Source organism: Acinonyx jubatus, chromosome B1 (assembly GCF_027475565.1).
Source record: "Acinonyx jubatus isolate Ajub_Pintada_27869175 chromosome B1, VMU_Ajub_asm_v1.0, whole genome shotgun sequence".
Classification (NCBI taxonomy): Eukaryota; Metazoa; Chordata; class Mammalia; order Carnivora; family Felidae; genus Acinonyx; species Acinonyx jubatus.
The window spans coordinates 27815636-27836548 of NC_069382.1; the positions used below are offsets into that span (position 1 = coordinate 27815636).

The following is a 20913-nucleotide window of genomic DNA, read 5'->3' on the forward strand; positions in this document are numbered from 1 at the left end:
TTCTCCCCAAGATCATAAGGAATATCCTCTCTATTCTCTTCTATGAAAAGTTTTATAGTTTTGCCTTTTACCTTCAAGTCCTTAAATAACCTGAAATTCATGTTAGTCTGAGGTTAGAAGGGCTCAATTTTTCCATATGAGTATCAAACCATGGTAGCATTAGAAAAATCTTTCCTTTCCCTATTTATCTCTGGTATCTCTGACATTAATCAGCTTTCCACATATGTATGATTTCTAGGCTCTCTAATCTGTTTTATTGGTGTCTTTCTGCATTCCTGCACCAACACCACACAATAATAAATCTTGATATACGTTAGGATAAAACCAAAAGAAAATAAAAAACAAATCTTGTTTTTTGAAACACCTTTGCTCTTACACACATATTTTAAAATAAGTTTGTCTAAAACATAAGAGACTCTTAAATATAGAGAACAAACAGAGGGTTGCTAGAGGGGCTGTGGGAGGGGGATGGGCTACATGGATAAGGGGCATTAAAGAATCTACTCCTGAAATCAGTGTTGCACTATATGCTAACTAACTTGGATGTAAATAAATAAATAAATAAATAAATAAATAAATGTAAAATAAGTTTGTCTAATAAGAAATCTTGTTTAGGTTTTAATTGGAATTTCACTGATCTACTACTGATCAATGATATTGTTTTATGAGTCTTCCTCTCTTGAACATGGGCTATCTTCCTATTTATTCATGTCCTTTATATCTTTCAATAAAGATTTCTTTTTTCCACAAGGTTATAACATGTTTTAAAGAATTTATTGTAAGTTCTGGGGTGCCTGGGTGGCTGAGTCAGTTAAATGTCCAACTTCAGCTCAGGTCATGATCTCATGGTTCATGGTGTTTGAGTCCCACGTGAGGCTCTGTGCTGACATCTTGGAGCCTGCTTGGATCCTCTATCTCCTTCTCTGTGCCCCTCCCTTGCTCTCTCTCTCTCTCAAAAGTAAACAAACATTAAAAAAATAAAGGATTTATTCTAAGTTTGTCATAATTTTTAAGTCACTACACATTATCTTTTTAAAAAGTTGTATTTTGGGGCGCCTGGGTGGCGCAGTCGGTTAAGCGTCCGACTTCAGCCAGGTCACGATCTCACGGTCCATGAGTTCGAGCCCCGCGTCAGGCTCTGGGCTGATGGCTCAGAGCCTGGAGCCTGTTTCCGATTCTGTGTCTCCCTCTCTCTCTGCCCCTCCCCCGTTCATGTTCTGTCTCTCTCTGTCCCAAAAATAAATAAACGTTGAAAAAAAAAATTAAAAAAAAAAAGGTGTATTTTATTCACTGCTAATGTTCAAAGTGGTGTTCATGATAATGACAATATTTATCTGTAACACTTATTAGGAACCAGACACTTATCTAAGTGCTTTAGATATATATTGATCCACTTAATCATCATATCCCTATAAGATTCCCTTATTTTAAATTAGGGGAAAAAGTGTAAGTTAAATAATGTCCCAAGGACAGAAAGCTAGGAAGTGTTTGTTGGAATTCAAAGCCAGGCAGTCTGACATTGGCATGAATACACTCAACTGTTAGGCAAAATGACTTTCATTGAAACTGATTTCTGTACACTGCCAGCAACCTTGCTACCTTTCTGAATGAGGAAGGGCATATTATAATGATTTTCAGCATGTTTCTTTTTTCCAATTATTATACCATTTATTTCTTGTGCTTGCCTTACTGCGCAGGCTAGAAGTTCTAACATATGTCAAATATAAGTGATAATGGCAGGTACCTTGGTCTTTTCCCTGAACCTAAAGGGGAAGTTTTAAATCTTTTACAATTGAATGACAAATTCTATTTTTTTTTTGAAAGACATCCTGTATAGGTTAAATTTTCCTGGGTATAAAATTCTAGACCAACTGCTATTTTCTCAGCTCTCTTAAGATACTATCCCACTACTTCCTGTGACCCACTGCTCCTGTTAAGAAATCACCTCCAATATAATTGTCACTCATTTAAGGGCAAATCTTTTTTCTCTGACAGCTTTTAAAATCTCTTCATCTCTGGTGTTTTGCATTTTCATTATAATGTTCTAGTGTAAATATTTCATGGACTTGTATTTAAGGTTTGGTATCTTTGACATTTTTGTGAAATTTTCTGCAACTTTATCTCTGAATATTGTTGTGGCAGTGTTCTATTTCCTTAGAATAGAAATTTTAGTTACCTGTGTTTAAACTTCTACACCTTTATTTTTCATGTTTCTTAACACCTAATTCATATATTTCATCTCTTTTTCCTAGGTTGCATTCTCAATAAAGTTGATTTAAAATCAATAGTTGATTTCACACACACACACACACACACACACACACACACACACACACACACACAAAACAAAGAGTGATATAATATCTGGGTTACTTGCTTTAAAATTATCCAGTTAATAACTGCTGAAGCTTGAAAATGGGTACTTGGGGACTCATTATAGTATTCTATTTCCATATATTTTGGAACTTTCCAGAATAAAAACAGAAGCATAAAAGTGGCTAAATGTGCATAAATTATCTTTAAAAATTTGTTTTAATGGTAACTTATTTTTGAGAGAGAGAGAGAGAAACAAAGTGTGAGCAGGGTAGGGGCAGAGAGAAGGAGATACAGAATCCAAAGCAAACTCTAGGCTCTGAACTGTCAGCACAGAGCCTGATGTGGGGCTTGAACTCACAAACTGCAAGATCATGACCCGGGCCAAACTCAGACGGAGCCACCCAGGCACCCTGAAATTATCTTTAAAAGAAATCAATAACGTTAGTTGTCTATGGAGAAAAGAATACTAGGTGGTTTAGGAATGTGGATGAATTTATCAGTTTATATTTTTATTACCTTAAGTTTTATCTTCATAAATTTATAAACTCTTAAAAACGAAAATAATTTGTTCACTATTGCAACGAAAAATATAAAATACATAAGAATAAACTGAAGAAATGGTCTTGGCTGATAAGAAGACTTCTAAAAACTCTGAAGGTCATAAAAGACTTGCTTAAAGAGGGAATGAGCATACTTTATTTTTGAGGAATACTTATTATGGTGAATATTTAAAATTGTCCTACATTAAGCCTCTAAAGTTGATTCAATCTTGAAATTGACAAAAATAATACTAAAGGTTATATGGAAAAGAAACAATCAAGGAAATTCTGAAAGTTACTGGAGGAAGAAAACTGGCACTATTAAATATTACAATTTATTCAATAATTATAGCAATTATAATTAGCTGGGTAATATCACTCAATTAAATTTAGGTTTTATTAATAAGAGAGAGGATAGTAAATAGGCAATTTAAAACTGTAGTTATCGACACAAAAATAAACAATGGAATACCAGAGTGAGAAAAAAGACCAAAAGTCCCCAAGATTTTGCAGATGTTAATAATGGTATTTCAAATCAGTGAGGCAATCTACAGTATTCAAACAGAACCTAGCCATATGGAAAACAAAAACACAAATTTAAAACTACAATGAAATATTTTTTCCATACCTCTCAGATCAGAAAATATTAAAGTCTGACAATATCAAATGCTTAAAAAGGTGCCAGAGCAAGTGGAACTCTCATATACTTCTGGTGACTGTGTAAACTGGTACTGTCACTTTAGAAAACAACTGGGCATTATCTAGTAAGGTTGAAGATGTGCATTATCTTCTGACCTAGTAACTCCATTCTCTAGGTATAAATACTCAAGAAGCAATTCACAAAGTGTGATCCGAAAACTTCTGGGAGTCCTTAAGAGCATTTCAAGGTGTCAGCAGGTCCTCTTTTCCACCTACATATCTGTGAGGTCATATTATCTTCATATTCTTCAACCAAAACAACAAAAACTGCAGAAGACTAAATGCAGAAGCAGGTGTGAGAATTCACTTTTTTTTTTTTTAAGTTTATTTATTTATCTATTTATTAAATGTTTGTTTATTTTTTAGGGGTGCCTTGGTGGCTCAGTCAGTGAAGTGTCCAACTTGGCTCAGGTCATGATCTTGTGGTTCTTGAGTTCAAACCCTGCATCGGGCTCTGTGCTGACAGATCAGAGCCTGGAAACTGCTTCGGATTCCGTGTCTCCTGCTCTCTCTCTGCCCCTCCCCCGGTTGCACTGTGTCTCTCTCTCAAAAATAAACATGCTGTCAGCGCAGAGCCTGATACTGGGCTTGAACTCATGAACTGTGAGATCATGACCTGAGCTGAAATCACAAGTCAACCAAGTGAGTCACCCAGGGTGCCCCACACCTGATTTCTATTAGCCTGACTTGCAGTAATAGAAAACAACAGCACTTTTTTGGGAAATAGTTATTTTTCATTAAAATATTACTTATGTCAATATGATGGATGTGTTGCTATTTCTGAATGAAAAATTAATATATTTAAAAATTTCTTGATTTTAACTAGGTACAGGAGATACAATCCTCATTAACAAAAGTTCTTTACGGTCTTAAATTTGAAGGGTGATTAAAGGGATCCTATATAAAGAATACATTTGGTTTTGTCCCAGCAAAGAGTTTCAAAAACCCTTGGAATGTCCTAAATGACAGGAGTGACTTTGTTATGCTAAAAGGTGACTCATGGTGGGCCCCTACATAGTTTCAAAATTGGGGCTGGTCACCAGAAAACCATGTACGTGATTAGACGGCTAGGACTTTCAGTTGCTCCACCCGGGAGAAGGGTTAAGAATGAGTTCAATCACATGTCCAATGATTTAATCAATTGCACCTCCTTAATAAAACCCCTATAAACACTGGACACTACAGCTCAAGGGAGCTTACTGATTGGTGAACGCAATGATGTGCTGTAAGGGTGATGCCTCCAGACTTCATGGAGGGAAGACATGGTCTGTTCAGGACCCTCCCAGGACTGCATTTTATGTATGTCCTTTGTAATAAAACTAATTTTAAGTACAGTGCTTTTCGAGTTCTGGGTGTTGTTCTAGTGAATTATTGAAACTGAGGGGGTTCGTGGGAACCTCTGAATTTGTAAGCAGTTGGTCACAGGTATGGGCAGCTTGGGGAACCACTTGTGACTGACATCTGAAGTAAGGACAGTTTTGCGGAAGACTTAGTTCTAGTGGAGTCTGACACTAAATACAGATGGTCAGCATTTGAACTGGATTGTATTGCACTGCAGTTAGGGTGGAAATGTCAAATTTTAAAACCAACATCTCTGACAACCATTATCCTAGAGAAGCTCCTGTACATGTACACCTAAAAGCAAACCGAGGAGTGTTCAGAGCAGCATTGTTGCTGATGTCCATCACTAACCAGCAGGATGGATAAACTGTGGTATACAAACATGCCAGGGAATACAACATGAGTGAAAATGAATCGACTACAGCTACATGAAACGTAATGTCAAAACAAGTTGTGAAAGAGTAAAGTAGGGTGCCATTTATATGAAGTTTAAAAAATGCAAAACTGAACAATTTAGGAAAGAAGAAATATGATAGCAGGCAAGTCATCAGCTCAGTGTGTAACAACCTTGTTCGTTTCAAAGGAAAACTTTCAATTCTATACCAGGTGAACAACTAAGTGAGGGTAGAAAAAAATACACACAGAGGGTTTAGACAAATTTGTGCTTCACATACCTACAGTAATATCCTCCCTCTTTCTGACCACTCATTCACGGGGTTTTGTTATGTGTGTATGACTGAAGACTGATATAACAATTGTGTTATATCATTTCTAGGCAACATATTTTTTTCAAATTTCAATGTTTCTGATTTCAGGACATTTATTAAAATCAATATGAATTTTTTAAAAATTAACAACTACCAATTATGAACTTTAATGTACTATTTACTATTTCCCCCACCAAAGATTACTACTAAGTTGACAATAGTATGCCAAAGTATGGCAATCGACAACAGAAAAAAAATGATAGACATGTTACACAACTGAGTGGTAGGCAGCTGAATGGTGCTAACAAAAAATATGTGACCACCAAACATTTGCTATTTTTCAATAATCCCAATACTCTCCATTTAGCATTCCATACTGTAACTATTACACTTCATAAATTTCCTAAAGTAAAAAACAAAAAATTCCTAAAGTATCAAACTGGCACTCATCCTGACCTAATACCCAGCCCATTACTGACAAAGAAAACAGAGGCCTGAATGTTTCAGGAGGAACTTGTACAACCAGAATTATATTACTATATTGAAACTTGGCTTTTAATGATTTATTTAAATGAGCTTAAAATTTTTTATCAACCTGAGTTCTTAACTTTATTAAAGAATAATAAATTTTAAAATAGTAATATAATTAGACTGTGTTCATTCTAACTGGAACCATCTCAGTGTTCTAAAATTCACTGATTAGGTGAAATGTAGAGAAGGTGAAATCAAGTCTCTAATTTGACCACTGCTATCAAATGATATAATAACAATTGGTAGACAAAGGATGCTTTGATCAAATATTGTTGTCTTTGATAGTTTTGGCTATATGAATATTCCAAATATGAAACTGGTATAGACAGAAATGAGGATTGTGCAACCAGAATACAGCTGCTCGTATTGGTAAGACTGAAGTTTCACAACTCAGGTAACACCAGGAAAAACAGGACTTGGGTAGAAAGTTATAGAATCCTTAACTCTTTTACCCTGCCTGGCTCACATAATGTCAGTACTTGGGTAAGAGAAAGTCTTTGGCAGGTGTGCAAGGGTTAACATACATGCAAGTATTAACATATACCCTTTCTTAGAAAACTACTGGAAGATGTGCTTTGGGGTGGGAACTAATATAACATTGTACATCAACTATACTTCAATTAAAAAAAAATTCTCTAACTTAAAAAGAAAAAGGAACTTATGTATCTTAGCACCCCAAAAACCATTACTGGCAAGTACTAGCACATTTGCAGAAAAAATGTTACATTTAAAAGCAGGCTAAAAAAGCTATTATTAATTCTAAGGAAAAAAGTTAGACAATCACAGTTGTAGAAAACAGTATCTAGATCATAATAATGTGAGCACTGATTTCTAACAAAAAATTATAAATATGTTGGAAGGATGGAGGTAGGTAGTGAGATGGTGGTGGTTAGGAGTTATGTTCTTATCTACAATGATGACAAAAATCAATGGATAATTTCTATCGTTGATAAATCAAGAAACACTAGTAAAAGCATATTACCTATAAGTGTGGAGGTGAATACCTAGGAAAGTAACTACAGAAGTTGAAGGTTGCTGCCCCCAGGAAGTATAACTAGGAACAGAAGAGAATGGGACAACAGACAACTGTCTTTCATTATATATATTTAGTATCATGACTTTTTGAAATTATGTGCAAGTAGCAATGCTTCTATCAGATGAACTACACTTTTTTTGTTCTTGTTTTGTTTTTATCCTGCTTTGGTATCAGAATATTACTGGCTTCATGGAATGATTTTGAATGTGTTCCCTCTATTTCACTATTTGTAAGATTTTGAGAAAAATTGTCATTAGTTATTTTCTTTAATGTTTGGTAGAATTCACCACTGAAATCATATGGTCTTGGGCTTTTCTGTGCTGGGAGATTTTTGATTTCAAATTCAATTTTCATTGTTATTATTGGTATAAGAAGATTTCCTATTTCTTGGACTCAGTCGTGTTAACTTGTACATTTTTAGGAATTATCTGCTTTTTTCCCTAAGTTACATGATTTGTTAGTATATAATTGTTCACAGTAATCTATTATCACACTATGTATTTCTGTGTTTTCTCATATTGGTTTTTGAGTCTTTTCTCTTTTTTTCTTAATGTAGTTAAATCATTGCCAATTTTGTTTATTTTTTGGAAAACTGATCATTACTTGAAAAGTTAAGTTATTGTTTATTCTGGTCTCTATTTTATTTATTTCTGATTTTTCTTTGTTATTTCCTTCCTCCACTAAATGAGAGTTACTTTTTTTTTCCCTAGTTCCTGTGGTGCATATATGTATTTTAGATCATGTATTCAGAAGTATGCTTCAGGTAAAACATGTTCTTATTGGAAAAAAATAACTTTAACTGAGGGTACTCACTTAAAATAAAGCCTATCAGAGGGGAAGTGGGTAAGGGATGGATGAAACAGGTGAAGGGAATTAAAAGTTCACTTATCATGATGAGCACTGAGTAATGATGTACAGAATTGCTGAATCACTATACTGTACATCTGAAACTAATATAACACTATGTGTTAAGAATACTGGAATTAAAATAAAAACTTAATAAAATGAAATTATCTTAACAAAAAACCACAAAAGTTAATTTTTTAAGAAAGTAGAATATTTTATACTTCATATTAGGATAAAAAATAACTTGTAAGGCTATGCCATTACATGTAGCAAAAACTTTGCTAGGAATCACAATATCTAGGAAGAAAATTCTAACACCTTTCACAGAGATTTGCGTAAATGGAAAAATCAGAAGTTATCTGTGAATTCTGGTATCACATGTCAAAAAGTTCTTACCGATCTAGGTAACATCTTGAGAAATATGGAGGAAAGTTTGCTTTTGTTGGTGGTGGTAGTTATTGTTATACAAATGTTCCAAGTCCTTTTACACTTCCAGCTTTTTTTTTTTTTGAGAGAGAGTGTGTGTGCATGCACCTATAGAAACAGGAGAGGGGCAGAGAGAGAGGGAGAGAGACAATCCCAAACAGGCTCCCTGCTGTCAGTGTGGAGCCCAATGTGGGGCTTGATCTCATGAACTGTGAGATCATGACCTGAACGGAAACCAAGAGTCAGATGCTTAACCGACTGAGCCACTCTTAATCCTTTTCCACTCTTAATCCTACTTGGTTATTTGTATCATTCAGTTTTTATAACATTTTTATAATTTGACATTTTTATAAGTGAAGTATGTGCTTTGATTTGGAATTGGCTAGTTCACTGAATGCTATATAGAAAGTGGTGATATTTTGTATATGAAAAGAAATTAAGGCTAACAGAACAGTAACTCTAAGCTTACAAAGAATATAAAATAAATATTCAGAGGTTAAAATATTGAAGAAACAGGGATTAGATAGTTAAAGTGTGAAGAAAGTTTTAAAAAGTCCTTTCTCACTAGACATGTGCCTGGAAAGGACATGTTCTTGGCATCTCCCTATTTCTCACTGTGAATAACATCTTTTTAATGTAAATATGTAACACTGAACTCAGGGTTTGGGTTATCATACAATTCTTCACTAAAGAGAATGCATGAAGAGACAGTCTGAGATACTTTAAGCAGGAACTGACCTGTTTCTACTGGAAGAAAATACCATGGGTCATAAAGTAAATTCAGCAGGGGAAAAAAAAAAACTGGAGAAAATACAGCAAAAGTTCAATAATAATTATGCCTTGAGTTATTGGTACTATCCTTTTTACTTTCTGTTTTTGTATTTTTCTACCATGTTATCTTAAAGGGATTGCATTAAAATCATTCTAAGATCCTAGGGGAGCCTGGCTGGCTCAGTCTGAAGAGCATGCAACTCTTGATCCTGGGGTTGTGAGTTCAAGCCCCACATTGGGTCTAAGAGCTTACTTAAAAAAAAAAAAGTGTTCTAAGGTCCCATATTATCTACAGAAGGGTGAATATACTGATTAACTTTAGACTTAGTTACACATACATGTTTTAATTTCTAGGCTAACAAGGCAGAGGGATAATTAATTTTGGTTTGGTGAAGTCTCAACTCATTGACCTATTAACATTGACAACTATTTTTTCTTTTTTTTTTATTTAAAAAAAATTTTTTTTCAACGTTTATTTATTTTTGGGACAGAGAGAGCACAAACGGGGGAAGGGCAGAGAAAGAGGGAGACACAGAATCAGAAACAGGCTCCAGGCTCTGAGCCATCAGCCCAGAGCCCGATGCAGGGCTCAAACTCACGGACCGTGAGATCGTGACCTGGCTAAAGTCGGATGCTTAACCAACTGCGCCACCCAGGCGCCCGACAACTATCTTTTCAATAACTGCTACCACTGTGCTCTGCTAATATGCCTCCTCCCAATCTGCTGGGGAGTAGAATCTCTTACGGATTTCGTAACTTTTAATTCACTCTTAATTATTAAAAGTCTGATTTAATTAAAATAAGAAAATACATTTATAATAGAGAAAATGAACAAAAGACCAAAATTGCTTCTTTGTAACAGCGAAAAAACCCCGAACAATAACTGTGCTGAGACTGATGAAGGAGAAAAAAAGATACAGATTCAAGGCAATTCCTTTATGAATCCCAGTAAGATTTCTTTCTTGCAGTTAGATAAAAATGATTTTAAAATTAATGTGGATGAGTAGGTACTTGAAAGGCATGGTTTATTTATTAAATGGTGCCAACATAAATTAAATATTTGTAATGAAAAAAGATCCTAATTGAGAACATAATACAATAGTTCAAGTTGGATATGAATGTACAGTATAATCATTCATTATACTCTCTAGAAATGCGAGGCATTTCCGGGGAAAGGAAATCTAGAACCTTAGGGAAATTATTAATGAAATAAGTGACCAGGACAAATCCAGCTGGTAAAGAAGCTGGTAAAAAAATAAACAACAAAAAAAACCCCACTGGTTAAAGAGAAAGAGATTATAATAAAACTAAACAACAGCACAATAGTAAAGATGGAATGGGAGCCATGTCAAGAAGAGACTGTAGGTGCCTGGGTGACACAGTCGGTTAGGCATCAGACTCTTGATCTTGGCTCAGGTCATGATCTCATGGTTTGTGAGTTCGAGCCCTGCATCTGGCTCTGTGCTGATGGCGCAGAGCCTCCTTGGAATTCTGTCTCTCCTTCTCTCTGCCCCCTCCCCAACTTGTGCGCGCACCCTCTCTCTCTCTCTCAAAATAAATAAATACACTTAAAAAATAAAAAAAAAAACACAAAAGACATTGTAGTCAAAAAGGTAGAGACAGTGTCTGCAACACAGACACAGTGACTAGTACTTGTTTCTGGTAATGTGGAGTTTCCAAGTGAGAGTGAAACATTACACTGAGACCAAAGGCAGAAAGATCCAGCCCCATGGAAAGGAATGGGGTGATGACAGAAAAATGGAAGGTCTTGAAAAATTCCTTCTGATGCCATCATAAACAAACAGAACACTCTGAGGGAAAAATGAATACTGGAGGAATTTTGAAAGATCTCCCAAAAGGTGAGGTTGAATTGATCATAAAAGAGGAAGATTATGATCTGTATCGTGGTAAGAAAAAAAGCTCATACCAAAAAAAACCCAAAAAGCAAAAAACATACAGCCTAATGATTCAAGGGTTAACACCTAACTTCACACAGATTTCCAATAAATGTCTGTTGAATTAGTAAGGCCGGTGGGGGGGGGGGGGGAACTGAAGAGGTAAAGTTAAATGATCCATTATTTTTCATGGACTAGAAGCCTGTAACCCCTTAAAGGGGCAGAGGATACCCCTTAGCGGCTACCAGTAAAATCTATTAATTCTCTTGTTTCACTTACAGAATGTTGTTGACTTTTGCCTATCAATTTTAGCAACAGCATCTGGCTGAGTATCAGATCGTTTATTCTTACTGATTTCAGATTCAACATCTATGTAGCCATTTTTTTGTGACACACATCTCATAAGATAAATTTACAAGTTATCCAGAGGTTTACATGTCAACACTTTGTGAAGACACAATAAAGAAAGCTCAATTTCATCCTTGTAGTGTCTCAGAAATCTACCCTAAACTCTCTCCCTCAAATTCTTCTTTAACTTGAGGTTTGGCTTAGGGGGAAGCAGTGATATTGGGAATGGCTACATCAAGAACAATGATAATCACAAATAGTTGTTTTGTTGTTTTTTTAAACTGGCCCTTAGGAGCATCTGGCTGGCTCAGTCAATGGAACATGTGGCTCTTGATCTTGGGATCATGAGTTCAAGCCCTACCTACACTGGGTGCAGAGATTGCTTAAATGAATAAACTTAAAAAGACCCCAAAAGGGGCGCTTGGGTGGCTTGGTCGGTTAAGCGTCCGACTTCGGCTCAGGTCATGATCTCACAGTCTGTGAGTTCGAGCCCCGTGTCGGGCTCTGTGCTGACGGCTCAGAGCCTGGAGCCTGCTTCCGATTCTGTGTCTCCCTCTCTCTCTGCCCCTCCCCTGTTCATGCTCTGTCTCCCTCTGTCTCAAAAATAAACGTTAAAAAAAAAAAAGACCCCAAAAAACCCAAACTGCCTCCTAGTCTTATACACAACAGGCAGAAGTTACTAAACAAAAGATGCTTCTAGATCATTTTTCATATAAAATTAACAGAAACTGGAAACAAAATAGCAAAGGAAGCTCATGTAGTTTTCTTACACTTTTAATTGTATTTAAGATGGACATTAGGACCATCTTATTTCTTTTCTGATAATCTTTGTTTATTCTGCTATTGCCAAATCCCAGAATCTTTTAGGAAAAGCACCATGTGAAGCTTATCAAATCCTCTTGGAAAAGATGAGCCATCTGTTGAGTCCTATTTCCCTGGAGGGCATTACTGTGAGTCAGAGACAAGGGCTTATAACTACACAGTAATTCCAGTAGCTACCTGGACTCACTACAGAAAATAACAAGGAAGATTAAAAAGAAAGCAAACATAATTCCCAAGAGAACAACTTTCCTCCATTGATACTTGTTTTACTTAGGTTTAAAGAGTTAGATAAGCAGAACCTGTGTGCTTCTGAAAATCAGTGCCCACATCAACCACTTCTCTAGAAAGATGTGCTGTATCAAAAGAAAACGTCATACATTAGAATGCACTATATATCTAAACTCCTGGACATTTAGAGTAAAACTGTACTAATTTGAATGATTATGGAAGAATAAAATCTTACTACCCCGGGGGTGAATGTAATAAATAGATTATGAAATGTTACCAAATAAAAACCTGAGATTTACCCAAAGAAATTAAGAGAAGCTCTCAGGTTTGTTTTGAAGACTTTGCTAAGACTGAACAAGCAATTTTTTCCCCAAATGCAAAAAAAAATCTGGAACTGATCACAGTGACCAGTTAAAACATTGGCAGAAAAATATCTTAAAATCTCAGGCCCAGTTACAAGTAGCTGAGGCTAACCTGGCTACAGAGCTCAAACTCCTGCAACTTAACAGTCCAACTTTTCACTTTCCTTCCAAATTGTCTTTATGAAATTAACTTGAAAAAGAATGGTTTTGAAGTATTTATGACATAGTAACCAAAGGACTCTATACAAGAAGTCAGCAGACATGGATTTCTTGTCCTGATTCTGCCACTCACTAAACACCTGTTCCTAAGCTTTACTCTTCTCATCTGTTTTCAGTAAGGCTTAAAGCTGTAAACCGTAAAATGTTTTGCTTCCTCCTATTCCTATCCCACTCTTTACCACTACCAAGCTCTATTTATTTATATTTTCTCTGTGGTTCCACACAGGTACGTGCAAAAAACTGTACTGTGTATGCAAGCTGATGTCATAAAAGTTTGGCAGTTTCAGAAGTTAAAGAGCCTTGATACCCTTACTTTTAAACTACTTAGAAAACTTATTTCCTCAGAGTACATCTGTGTATGACTATGGCACTTTTATTTTTTTAAATGTCAACAGTTGGCCCAATTTCCATCCTCTGACATGTTTTGTTTTCAAAATCAAACAAGTATCATTTAAAACCCATCCAGTTAATATGGGGGTGACCACATGTGACAATAACACTTTTGATTAAAAATGGAGAAACAAAAACAATCTGGCTACAAAATAAATGTCTTATTCTGTTTAAGTACTAGCTCAAAGGTAATTCCAAACCTCAAATAACACAAATATTCTAAGCAATATCTGCATATTGGCCTGACCTTCCAATTTAGTTATTCAAAGATTCAATACTTATGGTAAATTAAGGTCAATTTTGGGGCGCCTGGGTGGCTCAGTCGGTTAAGCGTCTGACTTCGGCTCAGGTCATGATCTTGCGGTCCGTGAGTTTGAGCCCCGCCTCAGGCTCTGTGCTGACAGCTCGGAGCCTGGAGCCTGTTTCAGATTCTGTGTCTCCCTCTCTCTCTGACCCTCCCCCGTTCATGCTCTGTCTCTCCCTATCTCAAAAATAAATAAACGCTAAAAATAAAAATAAATAAATAATTAAGGTCAATTTTGTATGGGTCAATGTTCTCCACTGGACTATAATTTACCCATTTTTAAATCTCCAGCACCAATCACAGATCCTCATAAGTACCTAATAAAATTTCCTGCAAACGATACTTTAGTATTTCAATGTGTGGAAAAATACACATATTCCTCACATATCTTTTTTATTGTGAAATTATTTATAAGTCAATTGTAAAGTAGATTACTGACAGTGAGTTTAAAAAATCAATACAGTATTATAAGTAACAGCAGTAACAAAACCATTATTTGAAATACTTACCACTCCTCAATGAAATCTACCATCATACAGTTATGATCAGCACTCAGTCCATACATGAAAAATGACAAAGGAGTATCTACAAAAAAAGAAAAGGCAGAGGTGAAGAAAATTACGGTCACATTCTCTGTCACAAATAAACTCTTTTTTGTTCTGCCATTTTTTCCCTCGTGAATTCTGCTTTCCTTTTAGTCCTGTTTCATTTTGGGGGAGGGTAGGTTCCGTTTTCTGCATGTCTCAGTACCTTCTCTATTACACCCTTGCATTCTTTTCTCCTCTCCTCTTCCTAAGTCTTTCTCTTCGCTTTAGTACGTTCTCATCTGCTATTCAGAATCAGCTCACCACTTTTATGCAGCCATCTAGCAGAGAAAATGACATTGTGACATAGCAGATGAGCTTGTCCTTGGACTTTTATATATAGCAAAAAACACTAAACACAAACACTGATAGTTTTATACCAAAATTTTAATTAAGTCACTATAAACAGTTATGGTACATGCTATGCACCATCTAGGTACTTTATATACAGTATCTCATTTAATCTGCACTGATTAGCAGTATTACCATTTTTTTCCAGATGAGAACAGGGAGAATCAAAAAATTTAAGAATCTTGCCTAAGGTTATCCAATTGCTAAGTTGGTTTTCAAGTCCAATCTTGATATCTGGATTCTAAACCACTAAAATATCCTAACCATTTTTTTAAGTTTCTTTCTAGAGACATTTAAGCCATAACTCTAATTGTATGCACCATGGAAACAATAAGCAATTACAAAATATGTCCAAATCTTAATGACCTGTTTATAATTAGCTTCAAATCTATGTCTTGATTTCAGGATAATAGACTTATGCTTGGATTTCAGGATAATATTAAAATATGATTTATGCCCTGATTTCAGGATAGTACTACTGGTTACATAATAATCTCTATATGATGCTATTCCATACCTTAAAATGCTACACATTCTTTAAGAAAAAGTATGTTTTTATCACTGATACATCCAGCAAAATTTTGAACTCCAAATTCTAGAGTTTTTCTATTTTCCAAGTTAAGCATTCAAGAAAATAAAAAAAGTATTTAAAATAGACATTGTAGGAGCACCTGGGTGGCTTAGTCAGTTAAGTGTCCAACTTCGGCTCAGGTCATGATTTCACAATTCACAGGTTCAAGTCCTGTGTCAGGTTCTGTGCTGGCAGCACAGGACCTGCTTGGGATTCCGTCTCCCTCTCTCTCTGCTCCCCAACCCCCAAATAAATAAATTAACCTTAAAAAAATAAAATAAAATAGACATTGTAGATCTACTTTTGAAAAGAAAACGTCATTACTACACATTTTAAAACTCTGTAAAAAGAAAAGAACATGTTGACCTTTACTGATTATTTTGCCAATGTTTTAGTGAAGTGCTTTAATGAAGTGTTATTGCCAAAAGGACCCAAAGAAATAAAAGTGGAAAAAATACACAGAAAAAATCAGAGTCAGTATAGTCACAGAATATCAAGGTAATAAGGATAAGAGACTGACATATAAAAATAAAATGACAACTAATTTGGAAACTAAAAATTCTGAGAATTTAATGATGATAGTCTATCACTCACAAATTCCCACGATTGGAGCTAGCATTCACATAAGAATATCAATAATGGTATGAAATATTTAGTAATAATTAGATGGATGACATGTACATTTGGAAATCAACGATTAGTGCATTTGCTTGTCTACTGTAACTGTACTAAGTTAAAGGATAATTTTTAAGTCAGTACACTTAAGAATCCAAAGCAAACTTGTAAATTAAGACAACTGGGGTGTATAAAAAACAAATATGTATGAAGATGTAAAAGTTACCAATACTCTTAATTTGATCATAGAAGTTGCTTAAGAAAGCACAAAACACAAAAACCCTTGCGCAGAGCTGTTTCAGACTTTCTGGAATAGCAAAACCGTGGCAAACCCCTGAAATAAGGGGAAAAACTGGCTATGGGACACTGAAATTAAAAAGCAACACCAACCTAAGGCACCTGGGTGGCTCAGCTGGTTGAGCATTCGACTTCAGCTCAGCTCATAATCTCACAGTTTGTGAGTTTGAGCCCCACATTGGGCTCTGTGATGACAGCATGGAGCCTGGAGCCTGCTTCAGATTCTGTGTCTCCCTCTCTCTCTCTGCCCCTCCCCTGCCCCTGCTCACACTGTCTCTCTCTCTCTCTCTTTCAAAAATAAATATTAAAAAAATTTAAGTTTAAAAAAGCAACACCAACTACAAATTTAATAAAGAAGGTACTGATTCGGTAAGCCTTTCCACAAATTCATGGGAGGCATTTCATTAAAAGAGAAACTAAGGGATGCCTGGGTGGCTCAGTTGGTTACACGTCCCACTCTCGGGTTTGGCTCAGGTCGTGATAACATGGTTCATGAGAACTAGCTCCACGTCGGGCTCTGTGCTGACAGCATGAAGCCTGCTTGGGATTCTCTCTCCCTCTCTCTTTGCCCCTCCCCAGCTTGTGTGGGTGCTCTCTGTCTTTCTCTCTCTCTCGCTCTCAAAATAAATAAATAAACATTAAAAAAATAAGGAAAAACTGCCTTCAAGACTTTTCTCTACTAGAACCTATGTAGTACAGTAACTCTGAATTTAATCTGCAGAGGAATGTATGTTTGTATGGGTATGGTTGAAAATATTCACTAAAGTTTCTATTAAATATGAGAATTCTATATTCATTGATATATGTCAGATTTTCTTCTTTAGAACTACCCATTTACCAAGAAAAAGGGAGAAGACCTCAATTTCACCTCATTTTTAACCTGTTTCGGGAGAAGCTAAGAATGTATTATGTAAGAATTCAAATGGCAGAGAGTCAGGTCAACACAACTGTTTAGTTGTGAGAAAAAAATCCACATGGGGGGGGTGCCTGGGTGGCTCAGTCGGTTAAGCGTCCGACTTCAGCTCAGGTCACAATCTCGCGGTCTGTGAGTTCGAGCCCCGCGTCGGGCTCAGGGCTGATGGCTCAGAGCCTGGAGCCTGCTTCTGATTCTGTGTCTCCCTCTCTCTCTGCCCCTCCCCTGTTCATGCTCTGTCTCTCTCTGTCTCAAAAATAAATAAACTTAAAAAAAAATCCACATGAAATGTCAATTTCCTATTCTTTAGGAACTTGTATTTAAGGCCAGAAAATACAGAAACAGATCAACTTAAGAAGATGAACAAGCAACACGTGTTTGGGTATAAAATTATATCGGAAAATTAAGTAAGCTTGTTATGAATTTGTCAAATTGACACATATTAACTGGAGCACGGGGTGCTGGATGGTGAACCAAGGCTCAACAACAGACCACAAGAAGAACTGAAGAGAAATTTGTTACAGGTCCTGGAGGAAGTACTGGACACACCTCAAGGGACTACACAGGAGATGAAGGCAGAGTGAAGACGCAGAGGCAGGACCTGGGCACATGCCTTTATTAAGGTCTGTGAACAGAGTGCTTTGGGGTTCCTGGGCTAAGATGGATTGGTCAACTCAAAACAAAAGAGCAGGGTTTTGGTAAGCTGCACAGGGGTCTTAACCAAGGGGAGCGTAAGGGAAAGGCAGTGGGAGGCAGGAGAGACAGGTGATCAAAAGGGCTGAAACTTCCATTTACTTGTGACTCTGAGGGCTAATATCTAGGGCATGCATTTGCATGAGGGAGCTAGGGTCAGTTTCAGGTCACCAAAGGCTGCCTGGCCAAACAAAATGACTGCTGAGGCAGCTATACTATGGAGGAGCTTAGCTAAACTCTCAACAAAGCTTGAAGTGAAAAAAAGCAGAGAAATGACCAGTGTGGCAAGATTTGGGTAAAGAATCTATTCCTCGTAAATTCAGATATTTAGGTGGCTGAGTTTTCAATCAATTTTTATAGAGGTCTGAAAAAAGCTTTGTGTTGAAAAAGATTTTAACAGACACCTCTAAAAAATACTGTTCAGTAAGTCTGTTACCCAGTTATATACTATACATTCCAATTATAGTTCCCTAGATACACAAGCACCAGCAACTAATGTTCACATTCAGGAAATTACCTGTATTTCTGGTCTTAGTGAACGAAGGGCAGTGATTCTCAAATTGGGGTCCCTAGACCAGCAGCATCAGTATTACCTGGGAACTTGCTGGCAACGCAAATCTTCTGGGCTCATCCTAGACTTTCTGAATCAGAAAATCTAGGAATTAGACCCGGCAATCTGTGATTGGACAAGTTCTCCAGGTGATTCTGATGTAAGCTAGGTTTGAGATCTACTGGTAGGTAATTCTGAGGAAAGCATCCAATCAGCTACATAAGAATGGTTTCTTCCCCCTCCCACCCCCCCCCCCCCCCGTCTTCTTTTCCATTTTTAGTATTAGCAAGCAATTGTTTTCAACCAGAGTCACTATTAGGAGAAAGAAATGTTCTGAATTAGAAACGTCACTTTCAGGCCTAATGCTCCTGGCAAGGAAGAATCTGAAAGAAAGTTTTAAAAAGACTGTGGGTTTGCTCTTTTGGGGTGGAAAGGGAGGTAGGCAATCAATTCATTTAACAAGTATTTATCAAGCAGCTACCTTGTTCCAGGTACCCAGCAAGAAGGAAAGACAAGGAAGTAAAAAGAACTCTAAAAACCACCAACAATTTTAATTTGGATATCTTCAATGTAATTAACACAGGATGCCTATTCCAGGTGTGTACACAGGCAAAATACCAAATGAGTAATAAGTAATAATTATTTTTACACTGAAGCAATGGACTAGCAAAGCAAAAAACAAACAAACAAACAAACAAGGTTCATTCCTGATGATCTAGAGTTGGTGATTCTCAAACTTTAACATGTATCAGTCACCTGGAGAGCTTATTAAAACAGATTACTGGGTCCCACATCTCTAGAGTTTCCAATTCAGTATGTCTATGCTTGAAGCCCAAGAATTTTTTTTTCTTAAAAAAAATTCTTTTTGACATTTATTCATTTTTGAGACAGAGAGAGCGTGCAAGCAGGGGTGGGGCAGAGAGAGAGGGACACACAGAATCTGAAGCAGGCTCCAGGCTCTGAGCTGTCAGCACAGAGCCTGAAGCGGGGCTTGAACTCATAGAGTGTGAGATCATGAGCTAAGCTGAAGTCGGACACTTAACTAACTGAGCCACCGAGGCACCCCAGAATTTTTTTTTTTCCCTATCAAATGACCAGGTAATGCAGATGGTACTGGGACCACATTTTGATAACCACCAATCCAGATGATCAGGCATCATTAAATTTGGGCACTCCAGGAAGGAAAGGTCTAAGAATTACCAGTTCATTTCTCAAGGCCTTCTCATTTGTATTTATCGCTAAGATTTAGTCTGTCTCCCTGAGGGCAAAGAGAATAGGAGGGACGGATTATCTTTTAAACTATGTGGTTTAATTATTTTATCACAACCCAAATTCAGTTGACTATGTTGCCTTAATCAATCTACAGTATGAGGGTTTCTTAAACTAGAAGCAAAAGCCAGTATTCAAACATTTCCATGGTTTTGTGGTGACTCAGAAGTCCTAATTTTGTTTTGATGTCCTATAGCGTATGAATGGATTTTTCTAAAAATTTGGGGGCAGGCTCTCCCTTCAGTCCCAAGGAGGATCCTGTATCTATTTAATTATACACAGTCAAATGAGAGTAAAGTTAAAAGTAATTTATATGCTTTAAAGACTATCCCAAGAGTCTAGGCTATGGGAAAGCGTACTCCTAGTCCAGCTGCTTTTCATCAGGGGAATAATTAAACTTAAGGGGCCCCCAAGGGTTAGGACTCCCCTGCTTCCTTTCCCTTTGGAGTCCAGGAGCTTTGGTAAAAATAGATCAGGTTCCACAAAGAGGCCACGGTCATCCTGGCCACAGAGAAAGGTGAGAAAACAAGTCAACTCTTCATTAACTCAATCCTCCAGTCCTAGCTCTTCCTTCAACCTTCTCAAATGCCCAAATTCTAACAGGCTTAACCAAAAAGAAACACTCTACCATGAAGTAAACTAGCAAAGGATACTTTGCAACCTATTTTACATGGAAAAAAACCTGGATTACCTACACTCCTCCTATATATCAACCTTGTTTTATAATTTATAGGTGAACATAATGAGAGATTGTTACTACTTAGTGAGCCCAATTAATAAATACAAAGAATGCCTTCCTCTAAGTTACTGTATTGAAAACGAGTGAAAAGCAAATGAAACAGCAGGAAAGTTACCCCCTTGCCAGCCTAAAGCCACTTCTTTCCTCCCTATGCAGATATAAACAGAGAGATGATTGCCTAACCAAAGTTCTGGAAAGCAGATGTGTTGCTCGAAGGGTACAAAATGTGGATGTGTATTGTGCTACCAGGCTGTCAAAGATGAAGAGATCAATCAATAGAACTCCAAACTGAGTGCATTCTCTGTGTGGCAGAAGAAAATTACATACAAAAGGAGTTAGGGAATTGTTGTAAAAGCACAGGAATGAGATTAGTAGCTAATCTATTACGGCTATGAGACTTTTAAAAACATATTAGGGAAATACAAAGGCATAATCAGATGACTAAAGATAATGACATACAATTTTCAAGGGAGTTAAACACATGAAACTCTTGGAAGAGAAAAAATAATAATAAAGAGCTCCTTATTTAATCCTTGTAGAAGATTTATCAG

At 36.6% G+C, this 20913-nt stretch overlaps 1 protein-coding gene and 1 long non-coding RNA gene across 7 annotated transcripts in view; one reads left to right on the plus strand and one right to left on the minus strand.

The window, feature by feature from the left end:
• TEX15 (testis expressed 15, meiosis and synapsis associated) overlaps positions 1–20913 on the minus strand; it is a 99680-nt gene that overhangs the window by 70595 nt on the left and 8172 nt on the right. For all 6 annotated transcript variants that reach the window (XM_027077324.2, XM_027077323.2, XM_053216382.1 and 3 more), the window contains exon 2: positions 14290–14365. The gene's annotated coding sequence lies outside the window, so the exon portion shown is untranslated. The remainder of the gene's footprint in view (positions 1–14289; positions 14366–20913) is intronic.
• Positions 17426–20912, plus strand: LOC113604670 (uncharacterized). Its single transcript, XR_003426683.2, has 3 exons — positions 17426–17734; positions 18846–18951; positions 20519–20912. It is a non-coding gene; the product is annotated as an uncharacterized LOC113604670 (long non-coding RNA).